Raw genomic sequence first — 11,946 nt, 5'->3', positions numbered from 1 at the left:
TAGAAGTCAGGAGAGTGGTTACCTTTGGGGGAAGAAGGAGATAGTGACTGGAACTAGCTCCAAGAAGGCTTCTGGAGGGAGGAATGCTGATAAGGTTTCTTGATTTGGGTGCTAGTAACACAGGTGTGGTCACTTCTGAAAGTGTGTACTGAGCACATGAGGCAGTCGCTTTTTTTTTTTTTTTTTTTGTCGGTGTCTCACTCTTGTCACCCAGGCTGGAGTGCAGTGGCACACTCACAGTCACCGCAGCCTCGACCTGCTGGGCATTGGCAATTCTTCTGCCTCAGCCTTCTAAGTAGCTGAAACTGCAGACGCACACCACCACACCTGGCTAGTTTGTGTGTGTGTGTGATTTATTATGGAGATGAGGTCTCACCAAGTTGCCCAGACTGGTCTCGAACCCCCAGGCTCAGGCAATCCCCTCACCACGGCCTCCCAAAGTACTGGGATTACAGGCTGAGCCACTGCACCTGGCCTGCAGGCACTTTTAAAAATATATTTTACTTCATTCAGCATTTTACATAATACATAGATGGGTTGTGATTTTCCTATATGATATAATGTACAACCCTTCCAACCATTCTGAACACAAAAGTACAACTTTCACTTTATGATATCATGGTTTCATTCCAGAAAATGTCAACATATTTTAAATGATATCAAACATTTTCATATATGTGTATATGTGTGATATTAATAATTCCAGATAACTATAAACTTTTTTCAACCTACATAGGCCTGGCTCGGAGGCTTAGCCTGTAATCCCAGCACTTTGGGAGACTGAGGCAAGTGGACTGCCTGAGTCCGTGGGTTTGAGACTCACCCAGGCAACTTGGAGAGACTTTGTCTCTACAATACATCAAAAATTAGCTGGGAGTGGTAGTGTGCGCCTGTAGTTCCAGCTACTTGGAAGGCTGAGGCGGAAGGATCGCTGGAGCCCAGCAGGTCAAGGCTGCGGTGGCCAGGAGTATGCCACTGCACTCCAGCCTAGGCACCAGAGTGAGACTCCAACTCAAAAACAAACAAACAAAAAACCTGCATATACGCCTGTAAGGACATTTTCTTTTCTTTTCTTTTTTGAGTTGGAGTCTCACTCTGTCGCCCAGGCTAAAGTGCAGTGGCATGCTCGCTGCTCATGGACCACTTGCAGTCTTGCTTGACCTGCTGGGCTCAGGTGATCCTTTGCCTCAGCTTTCCAAGTACCTGGAACTACAGGTGCACACCACCACGCCTGGCTAATTTTTGATTTATTGTAGAGATGAGGTCTCGCCAAGTTGCCCAGACTGGTCTCGAACCTCTGGGCTCAGGTAATCCTCTCACCTCGGCCTCCCAAAGTGCTGGGATTAGCGTGAGTCACCACGCCCGGCCTGTAAGGACATATTCAAGTTGCTCAGGATGCGGTCTCAGTGTCCTGTTCCTGGCCCCTGACCTCTGAAGCCCCTAGAGCCCTCCAAGCCGTGTAGCAAGATGATTGTGCACATTTCCAAAGAGCCCAGCAGGGGGCGGCACGGCCCTGTTCGAGAAGAACCCTAGCCGGAGATTGTGAGCCAGAGTGTGTGTATATTGGGTTTAGAGCTCAGGGGAGAATCTGTGCTAGAAATTGAAACTGGCTTGGGGGGTGTCCTCTGCATATAAAGGTCACCCAACCCGGATATTAAGAGATAAGTGTGCAGGATGTCGAGGCAGAGAAGACTCCAGGAGCTCAGTGTAGGGAGGGCTTTTCTTAAAATTGTTGGTGGAGAATCATGGCCAAGGCAGAGAGTGGTAGGAATTAAGTCTGGCGAGACAGGCAAGGGTGAATCACGAAGTCCTTATGGGATCTGTGCTCTGTCCTATGACCGGAAGTCACTGAGTAGTTGCAGCAACGACAGACAGACAGCAGTTATGAGCATGCCAGTCTATATTTTCAGTTCTTCACATGTGTTATCTCTTGGAAACATCAGAATCACTCGTAAGTCCAGTTTTTGTCATCCAATGTCCATTCACCTTTTTGCTGGTGACGATGAAGTCTTCTCCCGAAACACAGCAGTGCCCAGCCCCCCGCTCCAGGTAGGCTTAGTGCATTAAATGAGCAAGTTGTACTCGAGGCTCTAGGAAAAGGTACATCACTGGAGCTGAGTATCTTTTTCAACCCCCGGGATTGGCATAGAGGTCATCCAGTGATCAATCAACCAAAGCTAGAAGGACTCTCCCACTTAGGGTACCAAAACCTCTTTCCCTCTCTCCATAAAATGGATGATCATTCACAGAATAGCCACTTGGGGGAACTTTCTGTTGTTATTTGTTTTTCTGTTGCTCAGGGGGGAGTGAGTACAGTGGCACAATCATAGCTCATTGCAGCCTTGAACTCCTGGGCTCAAGGGATCCTCCCGCCTCAGCATCCCAAAGCAAGTTGGAATTACGGACATGAGCCACCACACCCTGCCTATTTGGGAACTTTATTCAGAAATCTTTCATGCAAGTCCAGCCTTTCATGCAATACAGCGAGACTCCATCTCCACACACACAAAAAATTAAAAATTAGCTGGGTACAGTGGTGTGCACCTGTATGTAGTCTCAGCTACTCAGGAAATTGAGATAGGATCGCTTGAGCCCAGGAGTTAGAGACTGTAATCAGCTATTATCATCCCGTTTCTAAAAAATAAACAACAATGATAATATCAACAAACCCTTTCATGTCTATCATCAAACAGCCCATGGTGTCCTTCCTGTTCTGCCTGGTGGTCAAGATCCCCCATCTAGTCTTCCCCTTCCTTCATTTCAACTTCACTTTCTCTCAATCCTGGTTTCATCATACTTTGGATAGATCAGAAAAACGTTTTTCTTCTCCTCAAGCTATGTTGGCTTCTACCTCTTTGCCTTGAATTTCTCTGTGATCTCGACTTGGGATACCCTTCCTCTTGATTCAAGAGAATTTGTGAGCATATAGCCCTGCCATATTCTGGGGGTGCATAGATTAAAAAAAAAACAGAGCTCACAATTTCAGTCTGATGTGTTCAGGCATGGGCTTTTTTATTTCTCTAGTTGAGGACAGGTTTGCTTCTTGGATTGTGAATTCATTTTTGTCATCAATTCTGGAAAATTCTCAGCCATTATTTCTTCCAAGATTGCCTTTTATCCATTCTCTTTAATTTCCACTTTTGAGACTTTCAGTAGGTACTTGATGTATCTTAACGTCTCTTTTGTATATCCATCTCTTTGTCTCTCTGTGCAATATAATTTGATATATTTGGGGGCATGGAGCTCTGATATATCTTCCAGTTCAATTGTTCTGTTTACAGCCATATCGAATTCACTGAGTTTTGATTTTCATTTTGGAAATTACAGTTATTTATTTTTCTTTAAAAGTTTATTTTTATTTCTGATACTGTCTTGTTTGCTTTTATTTGTGATTGTGTTACTATATTTCTTAAAAATTTTCATAAATGGGTAGTTTATAGCCAATTTTGACAATTTTTGTGTTTGAAAATTTGCAGATCTGAATCTTTTCTTTATTATTGTGGCATATTGTATTTCTCAAAGATGGCCACAACAAGATTTGCTCTTCTTATAATATAATTTGGCCCTATCCATTGAGAGATAGGGTCTATGTTCCTTCCCTTTGAATCGGGTGGATTATGACAGTGGTGGAAGTGACACTGTGTGACTTCCAAGGATAGGCCTTGAAAAGCAATACAACTTCTTCCTGGTTCCCATAGGGTGCTCATGCTGTAAAAGAAGCCTACACATGCTATGGAGAGGAACTGAGGCACCCAGCCTTGACTGAGCTCCCAGTCAAGAGTCAGCCAGCACAAGTTGTCAGACATGAGAACACCATCTTGAAAGTGTACCCTCCAGCCTCAAGGTGAGCCTCCCCTGTTCATACGCATGAAATTGAAACACTCTCCTTACTCAGCTCTGCCCAAACGGCCATTTTGTGCCAAGACAAATCGTTGTTATCGTTTTAAGTCACCGAGTTTAGGAGTATTTTACTCTGCAGCAGTACAGAACCAGCACAGTCGCTTCTGCTGCTGACTCTTATTCGTGGTGGCTTACTTTCTTGTGTGCTACTTGATTTTTGAGTGTGAGTTTATTGCTTGATTTTAATCACTGAGAGTCCTGCAAACTTAAGTTGGGGAAGCCTTCCTCCAGAGAGGATTTGCTTCTGGTTCTCACGGTACCTAAGGGGCACCCCTGACCGACTCTTAGGGTCCTGCCTTAGCTTGGGAGTACTAGATACAGATCCCCTACCTCCCCAATAGCCCAAGACTCAGCATCTCTGTAGCAATGCTGGCATTAGCAGTCACCCTCAGGGTAATACTGCCCTTCTAGGTGTCTCCTGCTCTACCGCTTTGTCAACTCATGATTTTTTTTTTTTTGAGGGAGTGATTCTTGGGGTCTCCTCTTCTTTTTGCAAGATCAGCTATGACTCAAGAAATGACTCTTATCCAGGATCTACTTGTATCAATGCAACAAGGAATTTCCGTTTCTTGTCCAGCAAGTGCCAAAGAAATCCACTAAATCATTCATTCAGCAAAAATAAGTCTTGTGCTAAGTAGTAGGAATGAACTGATGACCAAAAACAAAAAAACAAAAAAAACAAAAAACAAAACAAAACAAAATGTGACCCCTGCCCTCACAGTCCAATGATGGGGGGAGAGATTAACTATTTACTGAAAGATGAATAAACTTGATAAGAGCTCTAAGGCTGGTATCAGAGTGTGAAATGGTAAAACTTCCCCTCCTCAGCGTAAACTTCTTCAGAGGGTGTCTTAAGTCCTGAGACCTGAGGGCGGGTGGGAACTAATTAGGCAAATAAGGAAGGGAGGAGTTTTCAGGGAAAAGGAGTAGCAGCCAGCTCGGTGGCTCAGCCAGTAATCCCGCGCTTTGGGAGGCTGAGGTGAGTGGATTGCCTGAGCCCGCGGGTTCGAGACCCGCCTGGGAAACTTGGCGAGACCTCATCTCTACAATAAATCAAAAAATCAGCCGGGCGTGGTAGCGCGCGCCTGTAATTCCGGCTACTTGGAAGGCGGAGGCGGAAGGATCGCTGGAGCCCAGCAGGTCGAGGCTGCTGTGGCTGGGAGCGGCCACTGCACTCCAGTCTGGGTGACAGAGTGAGACTCCAACTCCAAAAAAAAAAAAAGGAGTAGCAAGTGCAGAGGCCCTGAAACAGCAGAAGCTTGGTGTCTGAGGAATGGTGAGAAGCAAAGGAGAAAGACCTGAGTTCCAGAAGTGAAGGTGTCACACTATGGAACCATGGGGTACCTCTTTGCTTGGGTGAACCTTTGAACCACAGGGGAGCTTTTAATACTCTCAATGCCTGCAACTGGGCTCAGTCATCAGCATCTTATAGCTGCTCCAAATGCTGGAGACAATTACACACTGTGTGATTCCCTACATTTGCCATTCTCAAAAAGACTAAATGACAGTGATGGGAAAGAGATTGGTGGTTGTCAGGGGCTGTGGGTGGGGTGAGGGTGTGATTGTAAAAGGAGTTTTGGGGGGTGATGGAACTGTTCTTATCCTGATTGCAGTGAGGAGGCAGTTTAAAGGAATATTTATATATGTGTTTAAAATTTATGGAAGTTCGAGACCTGCCTGGGCAACTTGGCAAGACCTCATCTCTACAATAAATCAAAAAAATTTATTGAACTGTATACCAAAGGGAAAAAAGTTACTTTATTGCATCATCATTTAAAAAATAGAATAACATGGCTGGGAGTGGTGGCTCATGCCTGTAATTCCAACATTTTGGGAGGCTGAGATGGGAGGATCGCTTGAGCTCAGGAGTTTGAGACCAGCCTAGGAAACACAGCAAGACCTTGTCTCTATATTAAAAAAAAAAAAATTGGGACGGGCGCGGTGGTTCAAGCCTATAATCCCAGCACTTTGGGAGGCCGAGGCAAGAGGGTTGCCTGAGCCCGCAGATTTGAGACCAGCCTGGGCAACATGGTGAGACCTCATCTCTACAATAAATTAAAAAAAAAAAAATTAGCTGGGTGTGGTAGTGCACCTGCAGTTCTGGTTACTTGGAAGGCTGAGGCAAAAGGATTGCCTGAGTCCAGCAGGTCAAGGTTGTGCTGGCCGGGAGTGTGCCACTGCACTTCAGCCTGGGTGACAGAGGGAAACTCCAACTAAAAAAAAAAAATTAGCCAGGTATAGTGGTGCACACCTGTAGTCCCAGCTACTCAGAAAGGTGAGACAGAAAGATTGCCACTGAGCTCCAGCCTGGGCGGCAGAGTAAGACCTCAACTCAAAAAATAAAATAACAAGAAATGACCTCAATGGACACCAAGATGAGACACTGATACTGCACCTTGTGGAGCATTTGAAGTTTTTTTTTTTCTCCTTTATCTTCAAAGCAACGGGGACCAAAGGCGGGGCACCCCTGAGATGGGAGCCCTCCTGGAGCAGCCATCAATGAAGCTATAACAGGTAGGGGAACACCCATTGGCCTGAAGGTGTCAGAGTTCTTGGTTTGCTCATAGTTTGTTCCTTTCAGTGAGTACTCAAAAGATACAGAGGATGCCAAAAAAATGGATACATATTTTAAGAAAGGAAACAACTGTATTAAAGTTGTAGATGAATACAAGTCACATTTGACTTCTGCAGTTACAAGAGGTGCTTAAAGTGGTTACCAACAGCATCCAGACACTTTTGATTACTGTGAACTAAAAGTAAACAAAAGATAGCATCACTTAAAATGTGTATACATTTCTTGGTACCCTTGGTAGTTATTCTGCACCTAATATGTGCTGCAGCCTATCAGGAAACAAAACAAGACAAAAACACCTGGGAAGGAGGAAGGGGTCTTTTAGAGATGACAGGGGGCAATTCAGGAAAGGGGACAGAAGTAGGTGTCTCTGATTTCTACACTTCAACAGACTCTTTATACTTGATTTCTTGAAACCTGGGGTTTCCATGGGAAAGTGTTTTGGGAATCAGAGTGAGAGGACACTGTCCCTTGGATGCCAAACCAGAACAAAGTCTTCTTGCCCTTTAACCTTGGGACTTGGTGTTCCCGTGAGGAATTGTGTAGAGTGTCCTCACCCACCCACCCACATCCCTCTCTGTGTCCCTCTCAACCCCTCCAGCCCCACCCTGGCCCAGCTTCATCCTTGCCTACGGTGCCCCTGCCTCAGTTCCTCCCTGGGCTCCCAGCCTTCGTCTCACTCTGATCTATTTACTCTCCACTTGGTAGCGGGGGGATCTCCCTAAATCCCAAATCTGAGATGCTCCCTTCCCAGCCTAGACTCTTTCGTGGCTCCTTAGTGCCCTTGAGGTAACAACAGCCCTTCATAATGAATACATGAGTCCTTCACAATCTAGCCCCAAGAGACTACTGTGTTTCTGGCTTCTCTCCCCTCCCTATGTCTCCATAAGCCCTACCCCCTCTCAATGTTCCTGCTCTCCTGTTGAAGCTGGCTTTGGCAGAGCGGTCAAGGGCCTGGGAGGCCTAATACCGTGGTGGTTAAGGGACTAGGCACGGGGAACTCTGGAGACAACCCAATGGACACCCATAGGAGACTGGCCTAGTAAATTACGCTCGAGACCAAAACTCTGGTTTATAGGAAATATAGGATAAAGGAATACATTAAATGACACCACAAGGATATGATCAGACAAATCCAATATCCAGGCACTCTACAGGATGACTGGCCTGGGCGTTTCTGGGTTTTTTTTTTGAGTTGGAGTCCCACTCTGTCTGTGAGTTGGAGCACAGTGGCACACTCACAGCCACCTTAGCGTTTACCTGCTGGGCTCCGGTGATCCATCTGCCTTAGCCTTCCACATAGCCGGAACTACAGGCGCACACTACCATGCCCAGCTAAGGCCTGCACTCTTTTAAAAAGTCAATATTGTTTAAAACAAAAGTCAGAGGACTGTACAAAACAAACAAAAGCCACACTAAAAACTAAAGAAACATAACAGCCAAATGCAAAGCGTGAACCTGAATTGACTCTGGTTAAGAAGAAAACCACACACACAGCTATAAAAGACATTCTGGAGTCAACTGAGGAACCTGAACATGAGATATTGGATACTAAGGAATTAGTCATATTTTTCTATATGAGAGACTGGTACTATGGACATGTAGGAGAATGTTCTGGTTCTTAACACATGCATGTTAATGAGTCATAAGGGCTAGAACTTACTTTCAAATTATTGGTGGAGGTTGTGCTTATACAAAGGAACAGGAACAGATGAAAGAGAAAAAGCAAATCAGCAAAGATATGATATATAAGTGGTCATGTGACCGGTTTTTTTTGTGTTTTTTTTTTTTTGAGTCAGAGTCTCATTATTGCCCAGACTGGAGTGCAGTGGCACACTCATGGCCACCAGGCCACCGCAGCCTGGACCTGCTGGGTTCATGTGATCCGTCTCAGCCTTCCAAGTAGCTGGAACTACAGGTGCATGCCACCACACCCAACTAATTTTTTAACATATTGTAGAGACATGGTCTCACCAAGTTGTCCAGGCTGGTGTCGAACCCTGGGCTCAGGCAGTCTTCTTGCTTCAGCCTCCCAAAGTACTGGGATTGCAGGTGTGAGCCACCACACCCAGCAATGTGACCATTCTTTAAACTTTTTATCCCCCCACAGGTTGTCAACTGATCCTTTATTGAAATATTTCTTTTGTGCTTTTTAACTGGCTGGGAATTTCACTGCACCACTATTGATGTCATCTATGATGCCATGAGGGTGACAATCATCAACATTGCAGCCCACAGACCGGACAGCCCCCAGGATCTCTTTAATGGTTCCAGAGAGAGCTCTAGCTAAAGATCGGTGGTGAGACCAGGTACGGTGGTTCATGCCTGTAATCCCAGCACTTTAGGAGGCCAAGGCAGGAGAGTGCTTAATTCAGGAGTTGGAGACCAGACTGAGCAATACAGCAAGACAAACAAAAAATAAAAAATTTATCTGGGTATGGTGGTGCATGCCTTTTCCTCCATGCTGAGGTGGGGGGATTGCTTGAGCCCAGAAGCTTGAGGCTGTGGTCAGCCATGATCATGCCCTGCACTCTAGCCTGGGCGACAGAGTGAGACCCTGACTCAAAAAAAGAAAAATAAATAAAAGAAAAAAGAAGGAGGAGGAGGAGTGAGTGTGCATCTGTCAGTCAATGCTGACAATCTCATAAAAAGTGGTGTTCCACTGTGTTTAATGCTCTTTTGTTTCTTTTTGTCTCTTGGCGGTTCCTTGAGGAATTTTATGATGGGGCAGAGGCAGAAGGTGCCACTTCACTCTGGGCCTGTCTGTTCTGAATGGTTATTTTCATTGTAATTCTCAGGCCCTTCCAGTCACTGGTTGCCTTGAGATGTCATCGCAAACTTTTTTTGGAGATAGATCCAGGAGACTGATCTTGGAGACCAGCACAGACATGGCACCGACTTCACTCCAGGGGCACCTCAGGTATAGGTTTTTGATCTCATTGGGGTCAAACTTAGGTGGGGTGATGGAGGTGGCTGGTGTCAAATGTACCTGGATTCCGGATGACCAAACAAAGTTGCACTTTGACCTCCTCTGAGCCGAAAACCAAAAACTAAACTTTTCCTTATGATTGCAAATTTTCATGCTAACCTGTCAGGGGAAGTGAAGAATCATTAATGATGGGACATCCATACAATAGGACAATCTGCAAATATTAAAAATGAGGCAGATTAGCCAATTGTAGAGAAAGTTAACAAAGTCAATATTGGTTTTTTGAAAAAACCAACAAAACCAATAAAATTCTTGATTAGACTGATGAGAAAAAAAAGAGAATAGAATTTACCAATATCAAGAACTAAGGGGAATTATCACTACAAATTCATTAAAAAGACAAAAAGAAGCTGGGCTTGGTGGCTCAGCCTGTAATACTGCACCTTGGGAGGCTGAGGTGAGTGGATTGCCTGAGCCCACGGGTTCGAGACCCGCCTGGGCAACTCGGCGAGACCTCATCTCTACTGTAAATCAAAAAATTAGCCGGGCATGGTAGCACGCACCTGTAGTTCCAGCCACTTGGAAGGCTGAGGCGGAAGGATCGCCGGAACCCAGCAGGTCGAGGCTGCGGTGGCCAGGAGTGTGCCGCTACACTCCATTCTGGGCGACAGAGTGAGACTCCAACTCAAAAAAAAAAAGGACAGAAAGAGTATTTATGATCAATTTTGTGCCAACAGATTTTACAACTTAGATGAAATAAAATTTCTCTGAAAAACACATATAAAACCTAACACGAGATGAAACAGAAAATGTGGAAAGCCCTATATTTATTAAAGAAATTGAATTTAACCGGGCTTGGTGACTCAGCCTGTAATCCCCTGCTTTGGGAGGCCGAGGTGAGTAGATTGCCTGAGCCCGCGGGTTCGAGACCAGCCCCGGCAACTTGGCGAGACCTCATCTCTACAATAAATAAAAACTAGCCGGTCATGGTAGTGCGTGCCTGTAGTTCCAGTTACTTGGAAGTCTGAGGCGGAAGGATTACTGGAGCCCAGCGGATCGAGGCTGCAGTGGCCGGGAGTGTGCCACTGCACTCCAGTCTGGGCAACAGAGTGAGACTCCAAGCCAAAAAAAAAAAGAAATTGAATTTATAATTAAAAATCTTCCCACAAAAAAAGCTCTAGGCTCAGATGGCTTCACTGGTTGATTCTATCAAAGATGAAAGAAAGAAACAGCAAAATCTTTCAAATTTGAGACAGAAGAATATGTGCTAGGATGGCAATGATCCTTGATCCTTCAATATACATTAAGAGAAGAAAAAGAAAAACAAAAGTAGACTGGGGGCAGTGTCTCAGGAGTTCGAGACCAGCCTGGGCAACATAGTGAGACCTCATCTCTACAAAAAATAAAAATAGCCGGGCTCGGTGGCTCAGCGTGTAATCCCGCGCCTTTGGGAGGCTGAGGTGAGTGGATTGCCTGAGCCCGCGGGTTCGAGACCCGCCTGGGTGGCGAGACCTCATCTCGACAATAAATCAAAAAATCAGCCGGGCGTGGTAGCGCATGCCTGTAATCCCGGCTACTCGGAAGGCTGAGGCGGAAGGATCGCCGGAGCCCAGCAGGTCGAGGCTGCGGTGGCCGGGAGCGGCCACTGCACTCCAGTCTGGGCGACAGAGTGAGACTCCGACTCAAAAATAAATAAATAAATAAATAAAAATAAAAAGTAGCTGGGTGTGGTGGAGTGTGCCTGTAGTCCCTCCTACCCAGGAGGCTGAGGCGGGAGGATTGCTTAAGCCCAGGAGTTTGAGGTTACGGTGAACTGTGATCCTGCCAGTGCACTCCAGACTGAGCAACAGAATGAGGTGCTCCTGCTCAAAAAAATAAAAAAGGGAGCGAACAAGAGAGTCTTCTAATCCAGGTGTGAATAGGATAAGATATCACCAAATAGGACTAGAAGTGATGGATGGTCACCTCACTGTTTCTCATCACCCCCACTATCAATTCCTTTTGGCTGGGCATGATAGCTCACACCTGTAATGTCAGCACTTGGAGAGGCCACGGTGGGAGGATCACTTGAGCCCAGGTGTTCAAGACCAGCTGAAGCAACATAGTGAGATCTCATCGCTACAAAAAAAAAAAAACAATCTAAATCTAAAAAAAACAACCAGGCATGGTGGTGTGTGCCTGTAGTCCCAGCTACTCAGGATAAGGTGAAAGGATCACCTGAGCCCAGGAGGTCAAGTTTGCAGTGAGCCATTGATCATGAGACTGCACTCCAGCCTGTGTGACAGAGTGTGACCCTGACTCAAAAAACAAAAAAGCAGTGTGTGAACACACAAGTAGTATTTTCTCATTTATGTAATGAATAAAGGAGATATATTGGTGCCATCTATGTGTAAACTATCCCCATAAGGATACCCTAGTGTCTTAGAGAGAAGAAATTGTTGTTACTGAAATTAGGAGTGGGAGAAAGACTAATTTTTTTTTTTTCAGTTGGAGTCTCCCTCTGTCACCCAGACTGGAGTGCAGTGACCGCTCCCGGCCACCGCAG

This window comes from Carlito syrichta, unplaced genomic scaffold, assembly GCF_000164805.1.
Source record: "Carlito syrichta isolate Samal-C Ts95f unplaced genomic scaffold, Tarsius_syrichta-2.0.1 Scaffold123311, whole genome shotgun sequence".
NCBI lineage: Eukaryota > Metazoa > Chordata > Mammalia > Primates > Tarsiidae > Carlito > Carlito syrichta.
Note: the sequence above shows the minus strand (reverse complement) of the source record.